This window comes from Camelus ferus, chromosome 5 (assembly GCF_009834535.1).
Source record: "Camelus ferus isolate YT-003-E chromosome 5, BCGSAC_Cfer_1.0, whole genome shotgun sequence".
In the NCBI taxonomy this organism is placed as follows: domain Eukaryota; kingdom Metazoa; phylum Chordata; class Mammalia; order Artiodactyla; family Camelidae; genus Camelus; species Camelus ferus.
The window spans coordinates 5,776,850-5,796,514 of NC_045700.1; the positions used below are offsets into that span (position 1 = coordinate 5,776,850).

Sequence of the window (19,665 nt, forward strand, 5' to 3'; positions counted from 1 at the left end):
GCATCATGGAAGCCTTTGTTTTTAGTTAGTTTCCTACTCTTTCGTCACCTGTACAGCAGGGATCTCTTCTTCTGGCCCTAGAGTGGTTTGGAGCATTAAGTGGTGACTGTGCGTAGAGTGTCTAGTGAATTATTCAGCACAAAGGGAGCACTCTGGGCATGCTCGGGGAGCCCCCGGGATAGGCGCACCTGGCAGGCTGTGCAGGGATGACTGGCGCTGCTGCTCCCTGTCAGCCTGCAAGGCTTTCCCTGGGCTGCAGTCACAGCGAGGCCACTGCGAAGCCGCCCATTCACCGGCCAGCAGCTGGGTCCGATCCATCTTTACCCTGCCTGTGAGCTAATGGCAGTTCCCTGGAGGGGAAGTGGTTCCCCAGAGAGGGGAGGTGCTGGAACCGGAGGAGGAGGATAAAAAGAGAGAGAGGATAAGGGGAGGGGAAATCGCGGAAGACAGGAAGAGGATGTCCCGTGTTTTCTTTATGGTTCGCAGCTCTGCGGCCCATCTGGGATGTGTCCATGTCTTCGGGTTGGCAGGCAGATGCCTAATGATAAGTTTCAGGGACCAAGATCTAATTTTTATCTTCAGAGAGTGGTGACACTTGGGGATGATGACGCAATTGGAAATGCCGTCTTCTGATTAACATGGAAATATATCAGCACAGTTGGACGGAGGAGAGGCCCGGGAGACGTTCGTGTGCTCTGGAGGTCCCAGTGGTGTTCCCAGCTCCGTGAAGTCCGTTACCCTGCTGTCCAGGGTGGCCGTTCAGATTTGCTGGCAAATCTCTTTACTAAGCAGGCCTGAGGCTGGCTGGAAATGACTGGGGAAGGGGCCAGGAGGCAGGAAGGGGCCATTCATTGAATCCGACTAAGTGACAGCCCTTGAGCTGGTGGCTTTGTGGTGTGACTTCGCTCAGTCTTCCTGTAAACTGGAAAGGTCAGCAGGATTGTTACCATTTACAGAGAACTCTGAAGCTCAGAAAGGGTAGCTCGGCGCCTCTCAAACTCTAGTGTCCATCCCCGTCACCCCAGGGTCACGTCGTGGTGCAGGTTCTGAGTCAGCAGGTCTGGGCCAGGACGGGACTCTGCAGCCCTGACAAACGTCCCGGAGGTGAAGATGCTGGCGGTCTGCTGATTGCACTCTGAGGAGTGCGGGCTTGTGTCATCTGCCCAGGACACGCAGCTGCTTGCAGGGCGAGCTCTGACTGACTGTAGTTATTGGCAATGGGAGGTCCTGCAGAGTCCGCTGTGAGGGCCCAAGTGTGCCGGTTGAGGTCCTGGACTCCTGTCCATTGGTAGATTGGACCCTGGGAATCTGATAAGGCAGGAGCTGCTGGGGCTGCAAACCTGATGGTGACACTGTGACTCCTACCGCGTGGGGTGGAGAAGTCAGCCCAAGCCTGCGTGGGGCGGACTTCTCAGGCAGACCAGGACATCGTAAGGTAAGATTTTAGGTTGAAGATAAGTTTCAAATAAGGCTGAGTGTGAGAGCGGAGATGAGATGTGCAATAATTCTCAAATTTTCCTTTGAAAATAGTTCAATTTTAAATTAACTAAATTAATTAAAAATTTTTTAAAAATTAAAATTTTAATGCATTCATCAAAATTTAATCCATCCATTAATTAATGTTTAATTAATTAATGTTAATATTAATTAATTAATTAAACATTTGAAGTATATTTTACAGTGCTAAAAAAGTACCCATTTAAGTTTGGGATTAGCAGACACAAACCACTATATACAAAATAGATAAACAACAAGGACCTACTGTATAGCACAAGGAACTATTTTCAATACTTTGTAACAACCTATGAAATGAAAAAGAATGTGTGTATATATTAACTGAATCACCACGTTGTACACCAGAGACTAACACAACAGTGTCAATCAATTATACTTCAATAAAATCAATCAATCAATCACAGCAGAAAAGATGGGCCACACTAAGAATAAACTTAGCAAGAAATGTGTGAGGAGGGTAGAACATAGAAACCAGGGGGGAGAAGTATGGGGGAGAGATAGATTAGGAGTCTAGGATTAGCAGATACACATTACTACATACAAGATAGATAAATAACAAGGACCTACTCTACAGCACAGGGAACTATATTCAGTTTCTTGTAATGAGCTGTAATGGAAAAGTATCTGAAAAAAAATATGTACATATATATATAACTGAATCGCTTTGCTGTACACGTGAAACTAACATTGTAAATCAACTACACTTCAATGGAAAATAAGAATAAAAAAAAGAAATACGTAAGGAGGAGAAAAAGAAAACTTAAAACATCACTAAAGATTAGTGGAAACACGCATTCTGTTCTTTGATAGGAAGCTTTTAAGTGTACATACAATTTTTACATGGCTCCCCCCAAAAGTACCAAATGGGTTATTTAAAATAAATTTTAGAAAATAAAAAAAAAAAAAAGAATATGGTTCAGTAACTTTGATAGATGTGCACACCAGGTGTTCATAACCACGGTCGAGACGTGGCACATTCCCAGTGTTCTGAAAGCATCTCGCATCGCTTCAAGCCATCAGACTGGTACCCCGCTTGCTCCTCTCAGTAGGTTCCTCCTTTCTTCTTGCCAGGTGGTAGTTCATTGTTTGGATAGAACACACTTGCTTATTTATCATTTTCCTCTTGGCGGTCAGTCGGACTGCTTCCAGTTTTTGCCTGTTAGGGATAAACTTGCTGTGACCATTCACAGAAAAGCATTTTAGTGACCATGTTTTCTTCGCTCTTGGGTAAATCGCTAAGAATACAATTGCTGGGTTGTGGAAGTGAGCTTTCCTTTCTGAAATTCTTCCATTTCTAATTTTCCTTCGGTGAACTCATTGATTCACTCAGTTTGTCAATATATTGAGCACCTACTATTTGCCAAGCCCTATTATGTGGGATAAAGGAATTGAACTGTTAAAACATAAAAAAAAAAAGCCTCATGTAGCTTGTTTAGGGGAAAAAGAAGACAAACCAACAAAACCCCCAGATGTACAATAAAGATATCAGATAGCTGTGTATTTTATGTAGAGAATTAAAAGAGTATGCTGTGATAGAGACTGACTTTGTGGTCAAGGAGTAGCCCTCTGAGGGGCTGACATTTAAAGCTGAAATCTGAATGCTGAAAAGGTTCCACCCACCCGGCGATATTGGGGGTGGAGGCCAGGGAGGGGCCAGAGCAGAGGCCCTGGGACAGACATAGGACAGAGGAGTCGTGTCACTGGAGCAGGACGGGCAGAAATGTGTGTCCTCAGAGGGGCCAGGGGGCTGGATGGGAAGTTGTCTGCTATTTCTCTCTGTGTTTACCTGCTTACCTTCAGCCTCTGAGGACAGAGGTTTTTCTTGTTGCTTCACCCTTTGCTTGGAACAGAGCCTGGCACATGGCAGGTCCTTATTAAATATTTGTTGAGTAGGTAACTGAATGAATGAATGAATGAATGAATGAAAGAATGAAAGGACCACTTGTTTAGTGTCCTGTCTGGGGCACGGTGTTGGGTGTTGTTGCTACAAAATGAAGTAAGACAGTTCTTCCTCTTGGTGAGCTGCCCAGGCATTGGGGAGGAGAGACAAGAGATCATTCTATGATAAGTGCCCTGACAGAAGAAATCAAAGGGTGACAGAGAGATACAGAGGAGGGCACCTGGTGGGCACTCAAGGCAGATGTTCTGGAGGTGTGGTTCTTGTTGGTGGCGGTGGAGTAACTAGGCTGGAAAAAGTAACTGAAGAAGAAGAGACAATTACTGCAATTGCAGACAGAGCTGCCTAAAAGAGCACATGTTTGGTAAATTACACGATGTTCTCTATAGTTATACCCACATCCATGGAAAAGATGCGATGGAGCTATCCAGGGACAGCTCAAGGAAAGAAATTTGAAATTTATTCTGAGAACCACTGAAAGGTTTTAGTAACGGTGAGAGACGTGATCAAATTGGTGTTTTGGTTAAATGAAAGCCTTGACTGGCTTTCTAATTGACACAATGAAGTCTACTTCCTTTTCGATCCTCATGAAAATGACAGTAGAAGAATTTTTTAAATGCAGAAACACCCACTAGAAAGTTTACAGTGAAAAGAGATGCTAATAATGAAATAGAACAGCCAGAATTCTCATACACAGCTGGTAGGAGTGTCAGTGGATACAAACAATCTGGAAAACAGAATGATGGTCTCTGCTAAAGCACACTCTCTCTATCTCTCTCCTTCTCTCTCTCTCTATATATATTGCCTCATATATATAAAGCACGCTATCTCTCTCTGTCTCTGTCTCTCTGTCTATATATATCTCCTATGACACAACAGTTTCACTCCTAGGCATATACGTAGCAGAAATGCATACATATGTTTACCAAAAACATGCACAAGAATATTTCTATCAACAGTAGGTCCCACATTGGAAACTACCAGGTGTCCATCAAAAGTGGGTAAGTAAATTGCTGGTTCATTTGTACAGTGGAGAAATGAACCATATATACAGCAGTGGGAATGAACTAGCTACATTTTACATTATGGATTAATGCCACAAACAAAACGCGGAGTGAAAAAAGCCAGACAAGAAAGAATCTGTACTGCATCATTCCATGTACATAAAGTTAAAAAAAAAAAGGGAAACACTCATCTGCGTTGTTAGGGAAGTCAGGAGAGTGGAGACCATTGTGAGGAGGGAGACTGAGACTGAAAGGTCGCCTAAAGGGGTCTTCTGGGATCCTGGTAATGTTCTGTTTTGTGATGTGGGAACTGGTTATAAGATCGTGTTTTATTTTTGAACATTGATTAAGATCTACTCTTATGATATATGCAATCTTCTTTATTTTTCATATTGTACTTCAAAAGGGAACATTTTAAAAAGGCAAAATCCTATAAGGACTCAAATAACAAAATTTGGGGAACTGGAAAACAGATGGTGAGTGGCAAGTGATGTAGCTCAGCTGAGAAAATTGAATTTTTCACTGGCAGAAGTAAAAAACAAAAAAACCAAAAAGCAACCTGGTTTACAAAGTAGAATCCCCCAAAGGCCAAAGAATTTGCAGCATAAGGTGCCTCTGGAAATCTATAAAACCAAGGGAAATGATTGCAGATCTATTTGAGAGGCAGATAATGTCCCGGATCTCCTCCCAAGTCTTTGCAATGGGGCAACTGATCCCCCAACCCTGGGAAGAAACTGAGGTTTAATCTGTGGAGAGGATAAAATAGAGGGTCTCTGGACTGGATAGCAAATCCGGCTGAGAGCAGAGGTGTGAAACAGACAGCAGGGGACATGAGAGAACATTTGCATGCCTCTCCATCCTGGGTTCCGACAACTGGCTTCTCCTCTCAAGGCAGAAGAGCATTCGCTGAAGATTCTGACCAGCTCAAGAGAAATAAAAACCTAAAGATACTGATAATGGGGTTTCCTGTAGGATATGTTCAAGTTACATCTTCGCCAGGGAAGACAGCCAATGAGATTCTGACACAGAGAGCACCCATCGACTTTTCTCTACCCCCCCAAAATAATAATTGCAAAGTATTGAATCATACCACACAGATAAAATCTGTGACTTAATAATCACACTCAGAAAAATATTAATCAAGGGTCTCAAGATCTTTGAAGACAACATGAGATGTCAAAGAAGCAAGATAAAGAAACGGAAAAAGCAGAAAAAATAAAATGAGACAAACTCAACAAGAAAGAAACAGACTCTTTAGGGAGAACAAAAATATATCAGTATTAACAGACAGGTGAGAGTAGATGTTTTATCTGTGAAGGAACAGGAGACTACTTTTAAAAGGCATATACAGAGAAAATAAAGAATCCTGGATATTATTGGAAAAAAAAAAAAAGACAAGCAAATTATAGGATGAATTCAGGAAGTCCAAGTTAAGAAGAACAGCATTTCCAGAAAGAACAGAAAACAGTGGGAACAAACTCATTAGAGAAGTCAATATATTTTTCTGGAGGTGAGTGGCATGAGTTTCCAAATTGAAAAAATCTACATAATAGCTAAAAATAGAAACTAATAACTTTTCCAAACTCTAGGGGCAAAGATATAAGAGCTTACAAGAATGAAAAAAAAAATCAGTTTTCATGTGAAGAATCAAGACATAAGATGTATCACGCATTCCAAGACCATCCTAGAAACCAGCAGATGATGGAACAATGAGCCTGGGACCTGAAGAGCAGGGAATGGCAAAGCCCCTGCCCTCAGGTAGCTTACTTTCTAGTGGTGGGACAGACACAAATAGGGAAACAAATAATGTGTAATGTGATTATATACGAGCTAGTGACAAGAGCTATGAAGAAATAAGGGCATAGACAGGGCTTGTGATTTTAGCTTTCTCTAAGGACGTGATTCTTGAGCTGAGATCTGCGTGAGGTGAGGAAGATGTACTGTATTGGAAAGAATATTCCAGGCAGAGGGCAAAACAGCCCACTATGACTGGAAGACTTCCAGGAGCTGGGAAGGCAGACTGAAAGGTCCGTCTGGGGTCTGGGGGAAATGTGGGAAAAGCCTTCCTGTGTGGAGAACGGATTACAGGAAGAAAGCGGAGTCAGGGACCCTGCATAGGACACTATCACGTTGGTCAAGGTAAGATATAAGGTGAAAAGAATATTGGACTTTGGAACTCTTTTTGAAGGTGGAGGTGGCAGGATTAGCTGATGGATTGGATGTACAATACAGGGGAAAGTGGTCACAAGACTGACTCTAGGATTTTGCTTTGAGCTACTGGTTGATTGTGGATACTGTTTGCTAAAAGGGGAAGGCAAGGAGGCCAGGTGCTGTTGGGGGAAGGGATTGAGATGTTTGTTAGAATCCAAATGGAGAGGTCAAGTATGCAGTTTGATGAATAAATTTGGTGGTAAAGAGTGAGAACATGGGTGGAAAAATGGACTGTAGAGTTGTCAGACTATCCTTGATTTTGAAAGTCATAGGAATGTCTGTGAGTCTGTTTCTGTTCTATCAATAAGTTTACTTCTGTCCTTTTTTTTAAGAGTCCACATATAAGTGATATCTCATGGTATTTTTCTTTCTCTTTCTGGCTTACTTCACTTAGAGTGACGATCTCCAGGTCCATCCATGTTGCTACAAATGGCATTATTTTATTCTTTTTTATGGCTGAGTAGTATTCCATTGTATAAATATACCACAGCTTCTTTATCCAGTCATCTGTCAGTGGACATCTAGGTTGCTTCCATGTCTTAGTTATCGTATATAGTGCTGCTATGAACATTGTGGTGTATGTATCTTTTCAAATTAGAGATTGCTGTTGGTTTCTGTGGAAGAGGGAAGGAGGTGGGAGGGGATAAATTGGGAGTTTGAGATTTGTAGATATTAAGTATTATATATAAAAGAGATAAACAACAAGGTCCTACTGTATAGCACAGGGAAATATATACAAGATCCTATGGTAGCTCACAGAGAAAAAAAAAGTGACAATGAATATATATATGTTCATGTATATCTGAAAAATTGTGCTCTACACTGGAATTTGACACAATATTGTAAAATGATTATAAATCAATAAAAAATGTTAAAAAAAGAAAAAAATGTCAAAGCATGGCACAAATCTGGAATAAGATTCTAATGGAGGTGGAAGATAGGAGAATTTCATAAATGAAAAATATGTTATAGATATTTTTTAAAAGGATTTCAAAAGTTTTGTTGACAGAGTCCAACTGTTGATGGCATATGGTGTAACATTAGAAGGTGATGGAGAGAAAGCAAAATGTCTCAATTCCTGTTTTACTGCCACAATTTTGTTAAAAAAGCAAAACTTACAAAATGGAAAGCAGGGATGCAACATGGTTAAGAGGCAGAGGACTCAGCCTAAATGAGGCTCAGAGCAAGACAAATCAGGGCTCAGAATAAGGAAATCAGTAGGATCATAAAACCACCATTGATAACTAGTGATAAAGCTCAGAGCAAGGAAGGGTTTTCAGAAGATGCCAGAAGGTTTATATTCTATCAGTCTTTAAAAGGAGGGTACAAATAGATTTTAGAAGTTATAGATCAGGGAGTTTGATGATTTCTAGTGAGATTAAATACCTGGCTGTGGTAATCTAGAAAATGTAATGTGATTACTAGGAACCAACAGCATTTCTTGAAGTTGAGGAACCCCTGCTTAATCTTGTTCATTTTTCTGAATGCTCACCCTGGGCTGGCTGACCAGAGATTCCAGCACACTGCAAGTGTGGCCTGTCATCTTAAAAGTGGGATGATGCACAGCATCACTCAGGATCATAAGAAAGGTGGGCTGATTGACAGCACAGTCAATGGCAACCACTGTTTATTGAGCTCAAATTTCTGGTCAAAGCATTGGACAAACTAAAACTGAGCACTCTTTTCTGCCTCCTGCTCCAAGCAACTGGTGACTGTTGGTGTCATTTGCTGAAATACGGAAGACTGACGGAGGCCAGGTTGTGGTTGGGGAAGAGGTTCAGATGTCTGTAGATATCAACGTAGAGATGTCAGCTTATTATCTTGACTACAAGTCTAAGCTCATTTAGACAAGATAGATGACATGAAGACATTTTTATAAAAAGCCAAATTTCCATTTAAGAATTGAGAGAAATCACCAGGAGCCATAAACAAAGAGGGACATCACAGCCATAAAGGAGAATCAATATTGAAGCTGCAGAGCTCTAAGGGACTGAATTGACACCTCTGGAGAGGGTTTTAAGGCTGTGTAAAGAAGGCTCACAGCCTCAGACACTGTGGGAGTTGGAACTCTGCTCCAGGTGGAAATTTACATGGAAAGGGACAGTCTAGCCCAGGGTTGTAGCACGGGAAGAGCCAACCATGATGGAATGTAGTAGAAAAAGTCACCTTTGAGAAAATAAAATCCAAGCCTCTGCCACAGAGAGGTGTGGGGCTACATTTTACACCATCTATGCTAAAAACAAAAGAAAACAAAACACAAGAAGCCATTGCAGAATTTGACCTCTTGAAACTATAAAGTTCTGATGGAAGCAAATGTTATGTCACCCATAGGGACATCTTTACAGCTCAGGAGATGCCCTGGATTCCTATAGAACTTACCTCCTGATGAAGATGAATTCGCAGGCTAAAATTCAGAGTAAATGAGGATACCTAATGCCATGAAAGAGAGGAAGTATATGAAAAAAATGGGAGTTTTTACTGAGGAAGCAAGTGTAGGTAAATGTCAAGTAAGACAAAGAAAAGGGGACACTCTATAAGCAAAGGAAGACCATTTATGAAATTGGACAGACAACTAAGGAAAGGGACCAAATGATAAATCTAGAAATTAAATATACAGTCATTAAAATGAAAGGAAATGACGCCTTCAATAGATAAATGCTTCAGTAGTCTCAATGTAACTGAAGAGACAATTAGTGAATAGGAAGAAACAGCTAATGGAATCTCTCAGAATCTTATACAGAAAGAGAGAGAAGGATCACTTGAGACACATGGAGCTAGAGTGAAAAGCTGAAGGAGAGCTCTAATAGAAACTCTTGAAGCAAGACAAAGCATGAGAAAGTGACAGTTTTTTGAAGGAGATAGACAGGTCTTAACATTGACGGAGCACATCAAGACTTAAGCAGGAAAACTGAAAACAAGACATCTAGAAACATCATGGTGGAACTGTAGAACAGGAAATGAAAGGTGAAAATCCTAAAATCTACCATAAATGAAAGTCTTAAGCATGAAGGAAAAATTTCAGATGGACAGCCACTTCCTATCAGATACATACGTCTCCAGAAGATGGTGGAATAATATGTATAAGACACAAAATGTTCTTCTTTGTCTCTTGTTACAGTCTTTGTTTTAAAGTCTATTTTGTCTGTTATAAGTATTGCTACCTCAGTCTTCTTTCTGTTTCCACTGTCATAGAATAGCTTTTTCCATCCCCTTTCAGTCTGTGTGTGTCTTTAGATCTGAAGTGAGTCTCTTGTAGGCAGCGTACATACAGGTCCTGTTTTTCTATGCATTCAGCCAAACTATGTCTTTTGATTGGAGCGTTTAGTCCATTTACACATATAGGTGTGTACTTATTGCCATTTTGTTAATTTTGTTTTGGGGTTGTTTTTGTAGTTCTTTTTTGTTCATTTCTTCTTCTTTTGCTGTCTTTCCTAGTGATTTGATGACAATCTTAGTGTTAATATTTGGGTTTCTTTCTCATTTCTATGTCTATATCTACTATTGATTTTTGGTTTGTGATTACCATGAAGTTTATATATTGCAATCTATTTATACATATACGTGATCATGTTAGGTTGCTGATCTCTTAAATTAAAAGAAAACATTTTAATATGTATGTTCATGTATAACTGAAAAATTGTGCTCTACGCTGGAGTTTGACACAACATTGTAAAATGACTATTACTCAATAAAAAAATGTTAAAAAATTTTTAACAATTCTGCATTTTTACTTCTACTTCCCCTCCCATACTTACTGTACTTGACATCATATTTTACACCTTTTTGTTTTGCATATCCCTTAACTAGTTATTGCAGATACAGATGATTTTATTACTTTTGTCTTTTAACTTTCTTACTATCTTTGTATGTGGTGGACTTACCACCTTTACTGTATATTTGCCTTTACTGATGAGCTTTATCCTTTCATAATTCGTGTTTTTCTTTGGTGTGTGTGTGTGTGTGTGTGTGTGTGCCTTTTCTTTTTCACTTAGAGAAATGCCTTTTAACATTTTTTGGTAAAGCTCTTTTGGCGGTACTGAACTCTTTTAGCTGATGCTTGACTGTAAAACTTCGATCTCTCTGTCAAATCTGAGTGAAAGCCTTGCCAGGTAGAGTATTCTTGGTTGTAGGTTTTTCCTTTTCATCGCTTTAAATATATCATGTCACTCCCTTCTGGCCTGCAGAGTTTCTGCTGAAAAGTCAGCTGACAGCCTTATGGGAGTTTCCTTGTATGTTACTTGTTGTTTTTCCCTTGCTGCTTTTTACGTACTCTTCTTATCTTTTATTTTTACCATTCTAACTACAATGTATCTTGGTATGGTCCTCTTTGGGTTGATCCTGTTTGGGACTCTCTGTGATTTCTGAACCTGGATGTCTGTATGTATCCTTTTCCAGGTTAGGGAAGTTATCAGCTATTATGTCTTTAAACATGTATCCTGTCCCTTTCTCTCTCCCTTCTTCTGGGACCCTTATAACATGAATATTTGTGCACATAATGTTGACCCAGAAATCTCTTAAACTATCCTCATATCTGTTTATTATTTTTTTTTTTTCTGTGTGCCTTCAGTGATTTCCACTCCTCTGTCTTCCAGCTCACTGATCCATTTCTCTGTATCATCTAATCTACTGTTGATTCCCTTCTAGGGTATTTTAAAGTTTTAGTTACTGTTTTTTCATCTCTGTTTTATTCTTCTTTATATTTTATAATTCTTTGTTAAAAACTTATAATTTCTCACTCTGCTTATCCATTCTTCTCCTGAGTTCTTTGATGATCTTTACAATCATTACCCTGAAATCTTTCTCGGGTAGATTGCCTCTCTCCACTTCACTTAGTTCTCCTTCTGGAGTTTTACCTTGTTTCTTTATTTGGAACGTGTTCCTTTGTTCCCTCATTTTTGCCTAATTTGCTATTTTTATTTATGTGTGTTTGATAGGTTGGTTTTGTTTCCTGACCATGGAGAGTGGCTTTTGCCTTGGGTCCTCGAGTGTGTGAGATTTTGTGTGAGCTCTTTAGGAACGGAATCCCTTATTTTCCATACTCCTCAACGTCTCCTGAATGTAAGTCCTGCTGGCCTTCAAAGCCAAATGTCCAGGGAGCTCATCTTCCCAGTGCAGGGCCCCCAGGCTGGGGAGCCTGGGTGGGGCTCAGACCCCTGCCTGCTTGGGGAGAACCTCTGTAGTTGTAATTAACCCCTCATTTGTGGGTGGCTCACCTTGGGATGTGGGTCTTGACTGTACCATGTCTCCACCTCTCATACCCATCTCATTGTGCTTCCTTCCTTATATCTTTAGTTGTAGAGATCCTTTCTGCTAGATTTTGATCCTTCTCATTATTAGTTGCTCTGTAAATAATTGTAATTTTGGTGTGCCCATGGGAGGAGGTGAGCTCAGATTTTCCGACTCTGCCATCTTCCTTCCAATCCTGAAATAAAGTATTTTTAAAATAAGGTATGTACAGTTTTTAAAGACATAATGCTATTGCACACTTACCCTGTAAGTAGCATGGTGAGTGGTGTTAACTGCAATGAAAAAGAAGAAAGCAGGGTGAGGGGCAGGAATGTGATAGAAGGTGGGGTGTCCTTTCACGGATGGGGTCTCCTTGTGATCAGAGATGGGAAAGAAGTGAGGGAATCCTGGAGAGATCTTGGGATGAGCATGGAAGGCAAAGGGAGCAGCTAGTGAGAGTCCTGGTGGGGGCCGTGCAGGCTTCACTCTGAGAAGTCACCCAGGTCCTTTCTGTCTTGTTGCTCACTGTTCCCTGGGGACCTATCTTCACTCTCATGGTCCAAGCTGTCCCCCTCCATCCCCACATTTCCATTCCTGCCCAAGAGAGGGGGAGGAGGAGCAGAGGGCCAGCAACTTCCTTTCAAGGGACTGCTCTGGAAGTTGTGCACCTCCACACTGCTTACATTCCATGAGGCCATGTGGTGCCATGTGGGCCACATGTCCATCCAGAGCAGAAAATGTGGGTCAGACTGTGGTTTCTAGGTGGTGGTTATTGGAAGGTTCTGTGTCTGAATGAATCAGAAAGAGGATGGATATCTAGGGACTGTTAGCCCTCTCCTGTCTCCTTTTGTTACCGAGTCTAAACTTGTTCTGCTTGCTGCACAACAGGCCAATAAATCGGGAGATGAGGTGTTGGGACAAGGAATAACAACTTTATTCAGAAAGCCAGCAGACCGAGAAGATGACAGACTAATGTCCTGGAGAACCATCTTCCTCAAGTCAGAATTTAGGCTCATTTTATACAAAAAGGGGACAGGATGTGGTTGACTGTTGCAAACTTCTTGGTGTTGGAATCCTTTGTTCTTGCAGCTGTCCGCGCAGGTCAGGTCATGGTGTCCCTGCAAACCTCCAACAAGACAAATGTTATCCTCTGTTTTGCAACGTTTTATCTCTATATGAATGGGAAAGTGTTAATACCCTTAAAGGTCAGAGCCTTGAAAATGGGCTGTCCTGTCTATTTCAGGCTCTAGGCAACATTCTTTTACAAAAGGTGCAGAAGCAGCATGACTCAGCTCAGGAAACAGAGCACAGGGTTAGAGCTAAAGGAACAGATCTAACATGGAGTCAGATTTGTTTTTCCCTATACAATTCTCTGTTCTCCCACAGGGTACCTGGCTGGCAGGTACAGCTGAATACCTGCAAAGTGTGGGAAGAGTGCAGTGGGCTTGGCCTGGGACCCCTGGAGCCCAGACCAGAGCTCTGCTAACTGCAGGCAAAGTTATTAGTGTCCGTGGGTGGAGGGGGGAGTTACTCAGTCCACGGCAGGAAGTAGTCAGCCAAACTCCTTGGTGCAGAATGTGTGCCGACTTAGAGGCTGGCAGAGAGAGCGCTGGCCCCTGGCTGATCAGACCTCTGTCTCGTCCCAGACATCTGCTCTTGATACGGGTGGCCTCAGGCAAGTCACAGCAGTGCACGTGGGTTAATGATCCGGGCCATCCCTACCTCACCCGGCCTGGCATATTCCAGGCTGGCCATAGATGTCTGTGGTTGATGTTAGCCCAGAAGCATGCTTGAGCAATCTGGTGACCTGGTGTGTGACAGAGCGTCGACCAGGCACGGCTAAGTGGGATGCAGACTGCAGAAGGGGCCGCTAGCGCAATTAACACAGCAACATTTGTCCAAGGGCTTTACAGAAATTAATCGTCTTTATACAAACCCTGAGCTAACTGAAGCTAGGTCTTAGCAACTTATTAAAGCAGGCCCCTCAGAACCTCACTGAGAGACACTCTCCTGCAGTCAGTTTCAGTAATTGTGATCTTTACATGACCAGGGCTAGAGTTCCCTTTTCATTTTTTGACATAGCTCTTGCCATTTCAGGCTTGCATTATCTCTGCCTCCTCCCCAGCCCGGAGTCTCGACGTGACGGAAGAAGGCTCTGGAAAGGAGCACCTTGACTGAGTCGAATAGAACTCATCTTAGTGTCCAGACCCAGTGACCCTGCCCAATGTCCCTTTCACCTGGCTGCAAGGGCTGCATTAGGTTTAGAACCATTCCTCCTCCCCGCCCCCGGCACTAGTTTCTTCCAGAATCAATTCATATTAAGTGGGAGAAATTACACTTAAAATTATAGGTAACTTTGGGGGGAAGGGTATATCTCAATGGTAGAGTGCGTGCTTAGCATGCATGAGGTCCTGGGTTCAATTGCCAGTACCTCCATTAAATAAATATATTTTAAAAAACCTAACTTCCTCCCTCCCTTGCCCCCAAATAAATAAATAAACTAAAAAAAAATTTTTTTAATTATACGTAATTGTAAGCAACGCCTGCCCCTCAAATGTGGTGAAGGGCTGCTGTTCAGAACTACACACATTACTATTTGATGGATAATCAAACCCAGTTAAGTCTTGTCCATCCCTGAGTTAAGGACTAGGTAGTGTAACTGGTTCTTTTCTTTTGAGTGTTGCAGTGCGTGTCTGGAAGTCTGGTTTTGTTTTCAGCATCCATGGCTGGACTCACGTGTCACTGCTCCTCACTGGACAGTGGCTCCGGGGGCCGGTGTCTGGGGGCGGGGCGTGGCCGGCGTGAACCAATCAGTGCCCGGAAGCACCGGGCTCCTAACCTATGGAGGCTCCCACCCTATGGAGGCTCCCGCGTCAGTGCTGCCCGAGTGACGAAGGGGAACCACGGGCGCTGCCTGCTCTCACTCCGCAGTGCGGGAGGAATCGTCTCATCTCAGTGTCCCCGTTCTAAAACCATCATAAAAATGAATCCTGGCGGTGTCTCTGCGTAGGAGATTGACCTGGATCAGGGGCTGGAGGCGGCTTTTCTGAGTGGTGGGCGGGGCGCTGGGAGAGGCGTGGCTTGCCCGTCGTCTTTATTTGTGGCAGCAGGCTGGGACTTGAGAGATTCAGCTTTCCTAATTACCCGTTTGGTCTTTCTTGCACTGCAGCACAGCATCCTCTTTCCTCTGGAGGGAAAATCACCTCCAAATACACATGCAAAAGCAATTCTTCCAGACCGGGACTTCCGATGGAGCAGAGCACACAATTATAAATGACACCATTCCCTTCTGCTGACTCATCGGTTGCATTTGTCCTGTTTGTCTTTGGGTGTGCACGACCTCCTCGCACACACAGGGGCAAGCAGTGGGAGAGGAAATGCTTGTTGTCTGGGTACACCCCGCCAACCTCCCTGTGGGTGTGGTCTCCTGGTTTGCATTTTGCGGATGGGGACAGTGAGACTCCCAGGGCACACAAATCTGACCCTTCCTGACGCAGGAGAGTGAGAGGTAGACACAGCCCAGCGCTTTGGGGCCCTCCAGGCTCTGTTCCAAATACTGGCCGCCCTACTAATAATAAGAGGTGCTCCAGGAAGAAAGAAAGCCAAGGTGGAGAGGGGTCTGCCCCCCAGGTGAAGGGGGAAGGTTGGACAAGAAACCAGCTCCCCGAAAACTTTGGGGGCCACTGGGTAGAGGAGAGAGTCAGAGAAGCAACACGATCAGACCTGCATTTTCCGATGATTTTTCTAAGGACTGGGCAATTTTACAGCAGGGACAGGGCTGTGGGAAGGTGGGGTGTGGCTGGGATTGCTGTTGGGAGTTGAATCACGGTCACTGCAAGGGAAATGGAGAGAAGAGGGTGGGAGTGGGAGGTGAAGTTGACAGCAGGGAGTGTGGACGAGGAGGATGGGGGTAAGGTGCGCCACCAGCACCATCAGGTGGGCGTGTACTCGGCTCCCAGGGCAGAGGGTCCAAGCCTGGTGTGGTTTAGTGCAGTGAGGGGTTCGGGTGGGGAGAGGGGAGCCAGGCTGCGGTGGGGGCTCCCTGAGGCCCTGGGGACCAGGTCTTCACATCTTCCTGCTTCATTGCCCTCCACACAGAGGCTGGCACCTCCTGCTCACTGCCCCTGTAATAGAAAAGAACAAACCTGACTCCATATGAGATCTGTTCCTTTGGCTCTAACCCTGTGCTCTGTTTCCTGTGCTCAGTCTTGCTGGTTCTGCACCTTTTGTAAAAGGATGTTGCCTAGAGCCTGAAATAGACAGGAGAGCCCATTCCCAAGGCTCTGACCTTTCAGGATATTAAAATTTCCCCATTCGTATAAAGACAACAAGTTGCAGAATAGAAAATATTTGTCTTGTTGGAGGTTTGCAGGGACACCGTGACCTGACCCACGTGGACAGCTGCAAGAACAAAGGATTCCGACACAAAGAAGTTTGCAACAACCAACCACACCCCTTCCCCTTTTTAGTATAAAAGGAGCCTGAATTCTGATTTGGGGAAGATGATTCTCTAGGACATTAGTCTGCCAGCTGTCTGAATAAAGTCGTTATTCCTTACCCTAACACCTTGTCTCCTGATTTACTGGCCTGTCACGTGGCGAGCAGAATGAGTGTGGACTTGGTAACACTCCAGGGTGCAGGATGGCCCTCGACTTTCCAGACCTTGGGCTCAGGATACATGGAACGAGGCAGAAAGGTGGAGGAGGCCCCTTCCGGTGAGGCTTTTCCTTTGGTTCTAGAAGGAGCACCCTCCTGGGAGCATCTGGTGAAACAAAATCTTGATTTGGACACAGCGTCACCCTGACCATCTCAGAGTTCTAGAATTAGGGAAAAACGGGGTGGGATTCTGTACGACAACTCTTTGTGCCTGGTCCCAGGGCCCCAGGGCTGGCTCAGGTAGTGCTGAGCACTGAGCTGGGAGGCTCAGGTCTGGTGAGGTCAGCTGGACACGGCACCTTCCAGACACACAGGTCAGGATGCCATCAGCAGTTTGATCTGGAGTCTGGAGCTCAAGAGAGGCCCTGTGCCAGGGGTCCTGCTCTGGGCTGTGTCCACCCACGTGCCATCTCTGTGTGTCTCCCTCTTGTCCTTCTTTCTGTCCTGTGGGCCTGGTTTGCTGGCTCAGACCACATGCCTGTGTTGGCAAAGCCATTCTGGAAGCACTGCAGACCTTGGTGAGCAATGAGCTAGCAAAGAAAGGATGTAATTTAGAGTGGCTGGTTTGGACAGATGTGGGTAAGGCTATGAGGGCAACTGCCTGTCCCTCTTGGATTTCAAGCCATGGGGTGGATGGAGCCTGGAATGCTGGCAACTTGGGAATTACAGCCTTCCCTGAGCCAGCGGTCATGACTGACTCAGAAATATGCCGTGGTGCGGCAAAGCCTACATGGGGCCTTTGTATTCTTAGAAGCCTAGGACCATGTTTAACTTGAATTAAAACCCAAAACAACACTTCTTGGCAGCTCTAGAAATGTTCCACCCACATCCACTACATATGACGCACCAGAGAACAAGACTTCTCCCCAAAGGGCTGCCTGCAGTTCTCATCCTTGCCACAAGGTGGCGCCAGGCAGCGCCTCAGGGACATGGATGAGGACGGAGGCTTGCAGGACGAGACCGGGACATTGTGCTCCCCAGGATGCCAGGGTCAGCATCCGAGTTGGCCCCTCTAGGGCTGTGGCTACAGGCTCTCTGGCCAGGCAGCAGGTCCATCCGTGGGGACCTTGACCAGACAGACTGAGAGCTGCCATTTTTCTGCATGAAGAGCCAAGAGCAGAGGCCTGGGTCCTGTCGTTAATATGCCCTGAGAGGTGCTTAATTCTCCTGCTCCCACTTTACAGATGGGAGACTGAGGACAACAGAAGTGGCCTGGCCCAGGTAATGCAACTACTAAGTGATAAACACAGGATCCAGCCGCAGATGTTCACATGGCCAAGCTCCTTCCGATCATCCCGGCAGCATCCTGGGCGTCAGGGCCCACAGGCACCAGCGCTGGCTCTGGAGGAGCGGGGCTGGACGCTGACCCTGGGCAGGTGTGCTTCTTCTGAGCCAGGCTTGGCCGTGGGACCCTGGACCGCGATCCTTGCACCTGGACCGTGCATGCGCAGTTGGGGCAAGTTATGAACAACAAGATACAAAAAGACCAAAAATCCAACTGCCATTTGAAAGTGTCAGGAGCAGAAACAGGATACCCTGCATGACGCCTGCACACAGCGCCACCAAGGGGGTGGGCAGGCCACCTGAGCCACCCCTGTGACCTAACCCCCGACCCGCCCCTACCCTCACCCCATTTAAAGGACCAGCTCACCCCCACTCAGGGAGCCAGCAAGGCCAGCTGTTTCTTGTTCTCACTCCCTCCTGCTGCAGCATTAAGTCCCGAGAAAGCCTTGCCTGAATTTCTCGTCTGGACTCTTACCCATTCCCATTGATTAAGGAGGCCAAGAACCCTGGCTGGTAACACTTTGAGAAGCAGCACCCCACACACCAGGCTTCACGTGGCCCGGCAGAGCTGCCCTGGGACTGGGAGGCGCAGTGTATGGGTTCTAAGCAGATCTGCGGGGCTGCCCTGGAGGGTCTGGATCAGAAGGGCTTGTTAAGGAGACACATTTAGCCACACCCGACTGTTGCAGGTATTTCTGAGGCACGGGTGGGGTGTCCAGTGCAGCACGAGCAGAGACAACAGGCATGTGTGGTCACACATTGGTGCCCTTTCCTGAGGGGTGAACGATGGCCAGGCTTGAGTAGGCAGCAAAGGGGCGGGGCGCACAGAGAGACAGAAGAAGGAGAGATTTGGGGAAGCAAAATCGGTGTGTGGACAAGCAATTGAGATCGTTCGGATGTGACGTCTGACAGGTGGAGAGCGATGAAACATGGGGCCGGACAGGGCGCACCGCACACGTTGGGCTTGGAGCCCCACACCGAGGCCACGCCCACACCGAGGTCGCGCCCACACCTGTGAGGGATGTGGACTTAATTTGCGGGGCTTTTCACTGCGGGCAGCACCATACCTGGATTTATATTTGAAATAAATCACTCTGTTAATCTCAAGTCCCAAACCCTCCCTGGATCCTCCCTGAAAATGCCAGCCTGTGCCGTTAACTTTCTTCCTGACTTTTCATTTATTTATGCCAAGCACACAGGACTGGAGTGACAATTACATTTGTCCTTGTGATTTCTCTGCAGAAATATGGTCGACTTCTGGAAGGAGGAAGTGAAGTGTTTCTTGTGCTTCTCCTGGATTCCTTGGGAATCCTATCTTCCTCATACAGCAGGCATTTAATAGTTGTCTAAAAACAGATATTGGGTGCTGTTTACATACACCACATCGATGCACGTTTTTTTGAAACCAGTTTTTTTTTTATGGCTGCAAACCCCTAAAATATAGCAGAGGAGAAACATGCATGCAGCTTACTTGGCACCGCTCCCAACCTGAGCACTGCTTTTGTAATTAAATGTAAATTATGATTCATTCTGAGGACAGTCACTTATGCTACTTTCATAAACTTTTAATTTCATTATTGAAAGTCAAGCTTTCTCTAATAAGTTTTCCATTAACTCAGAACCTGATTTGTGACTGGAGGCTTCGAAACGCCACACAATCCACTGTGTCCCTTTTGCTCTAAAGGAAACAGTTGGATGTATGACTCTCTGTTCACACCATCGTTGAGATCAGGGCATTCCGGTGTGGACCACAGAGCACGCAGGCCCTCTGCTCTCCTTGCTTCTGACCCTTTCAGAGCTGGTGTAGACAAGATAATAATCTTCAGTGCTCTGAGCCTCAGTTTCCTTATCAGCTAAATGAGGAAAGTTAAT

The 19,665-nt window shown here is 44.7% G+C and overlaps 1 long non-coding RNA gene across 3 annotated transcripts in view; it reads left to right on the forward strand.

The window, feature by feature from the left end:
- The first annotated feature begins 437 nt into the window (after positions 1-437).
- Positions 438-19,665, forward strand: part of LOC116663549 — a 35,875-nt gene continuing 16,647 nt past the window's right edge. For all 3 annotated transcript variants that reach the window (XR_004319724.1, XR_004319725.1, XR_004319727.1), the window contains exon 1: positions 438-1,435. This is a non-coding gene — a long non-coding RNA (uncharacterized LOC116663549). The remainder of the gene's footprint in view (positions 1,436-19,665) is intronic.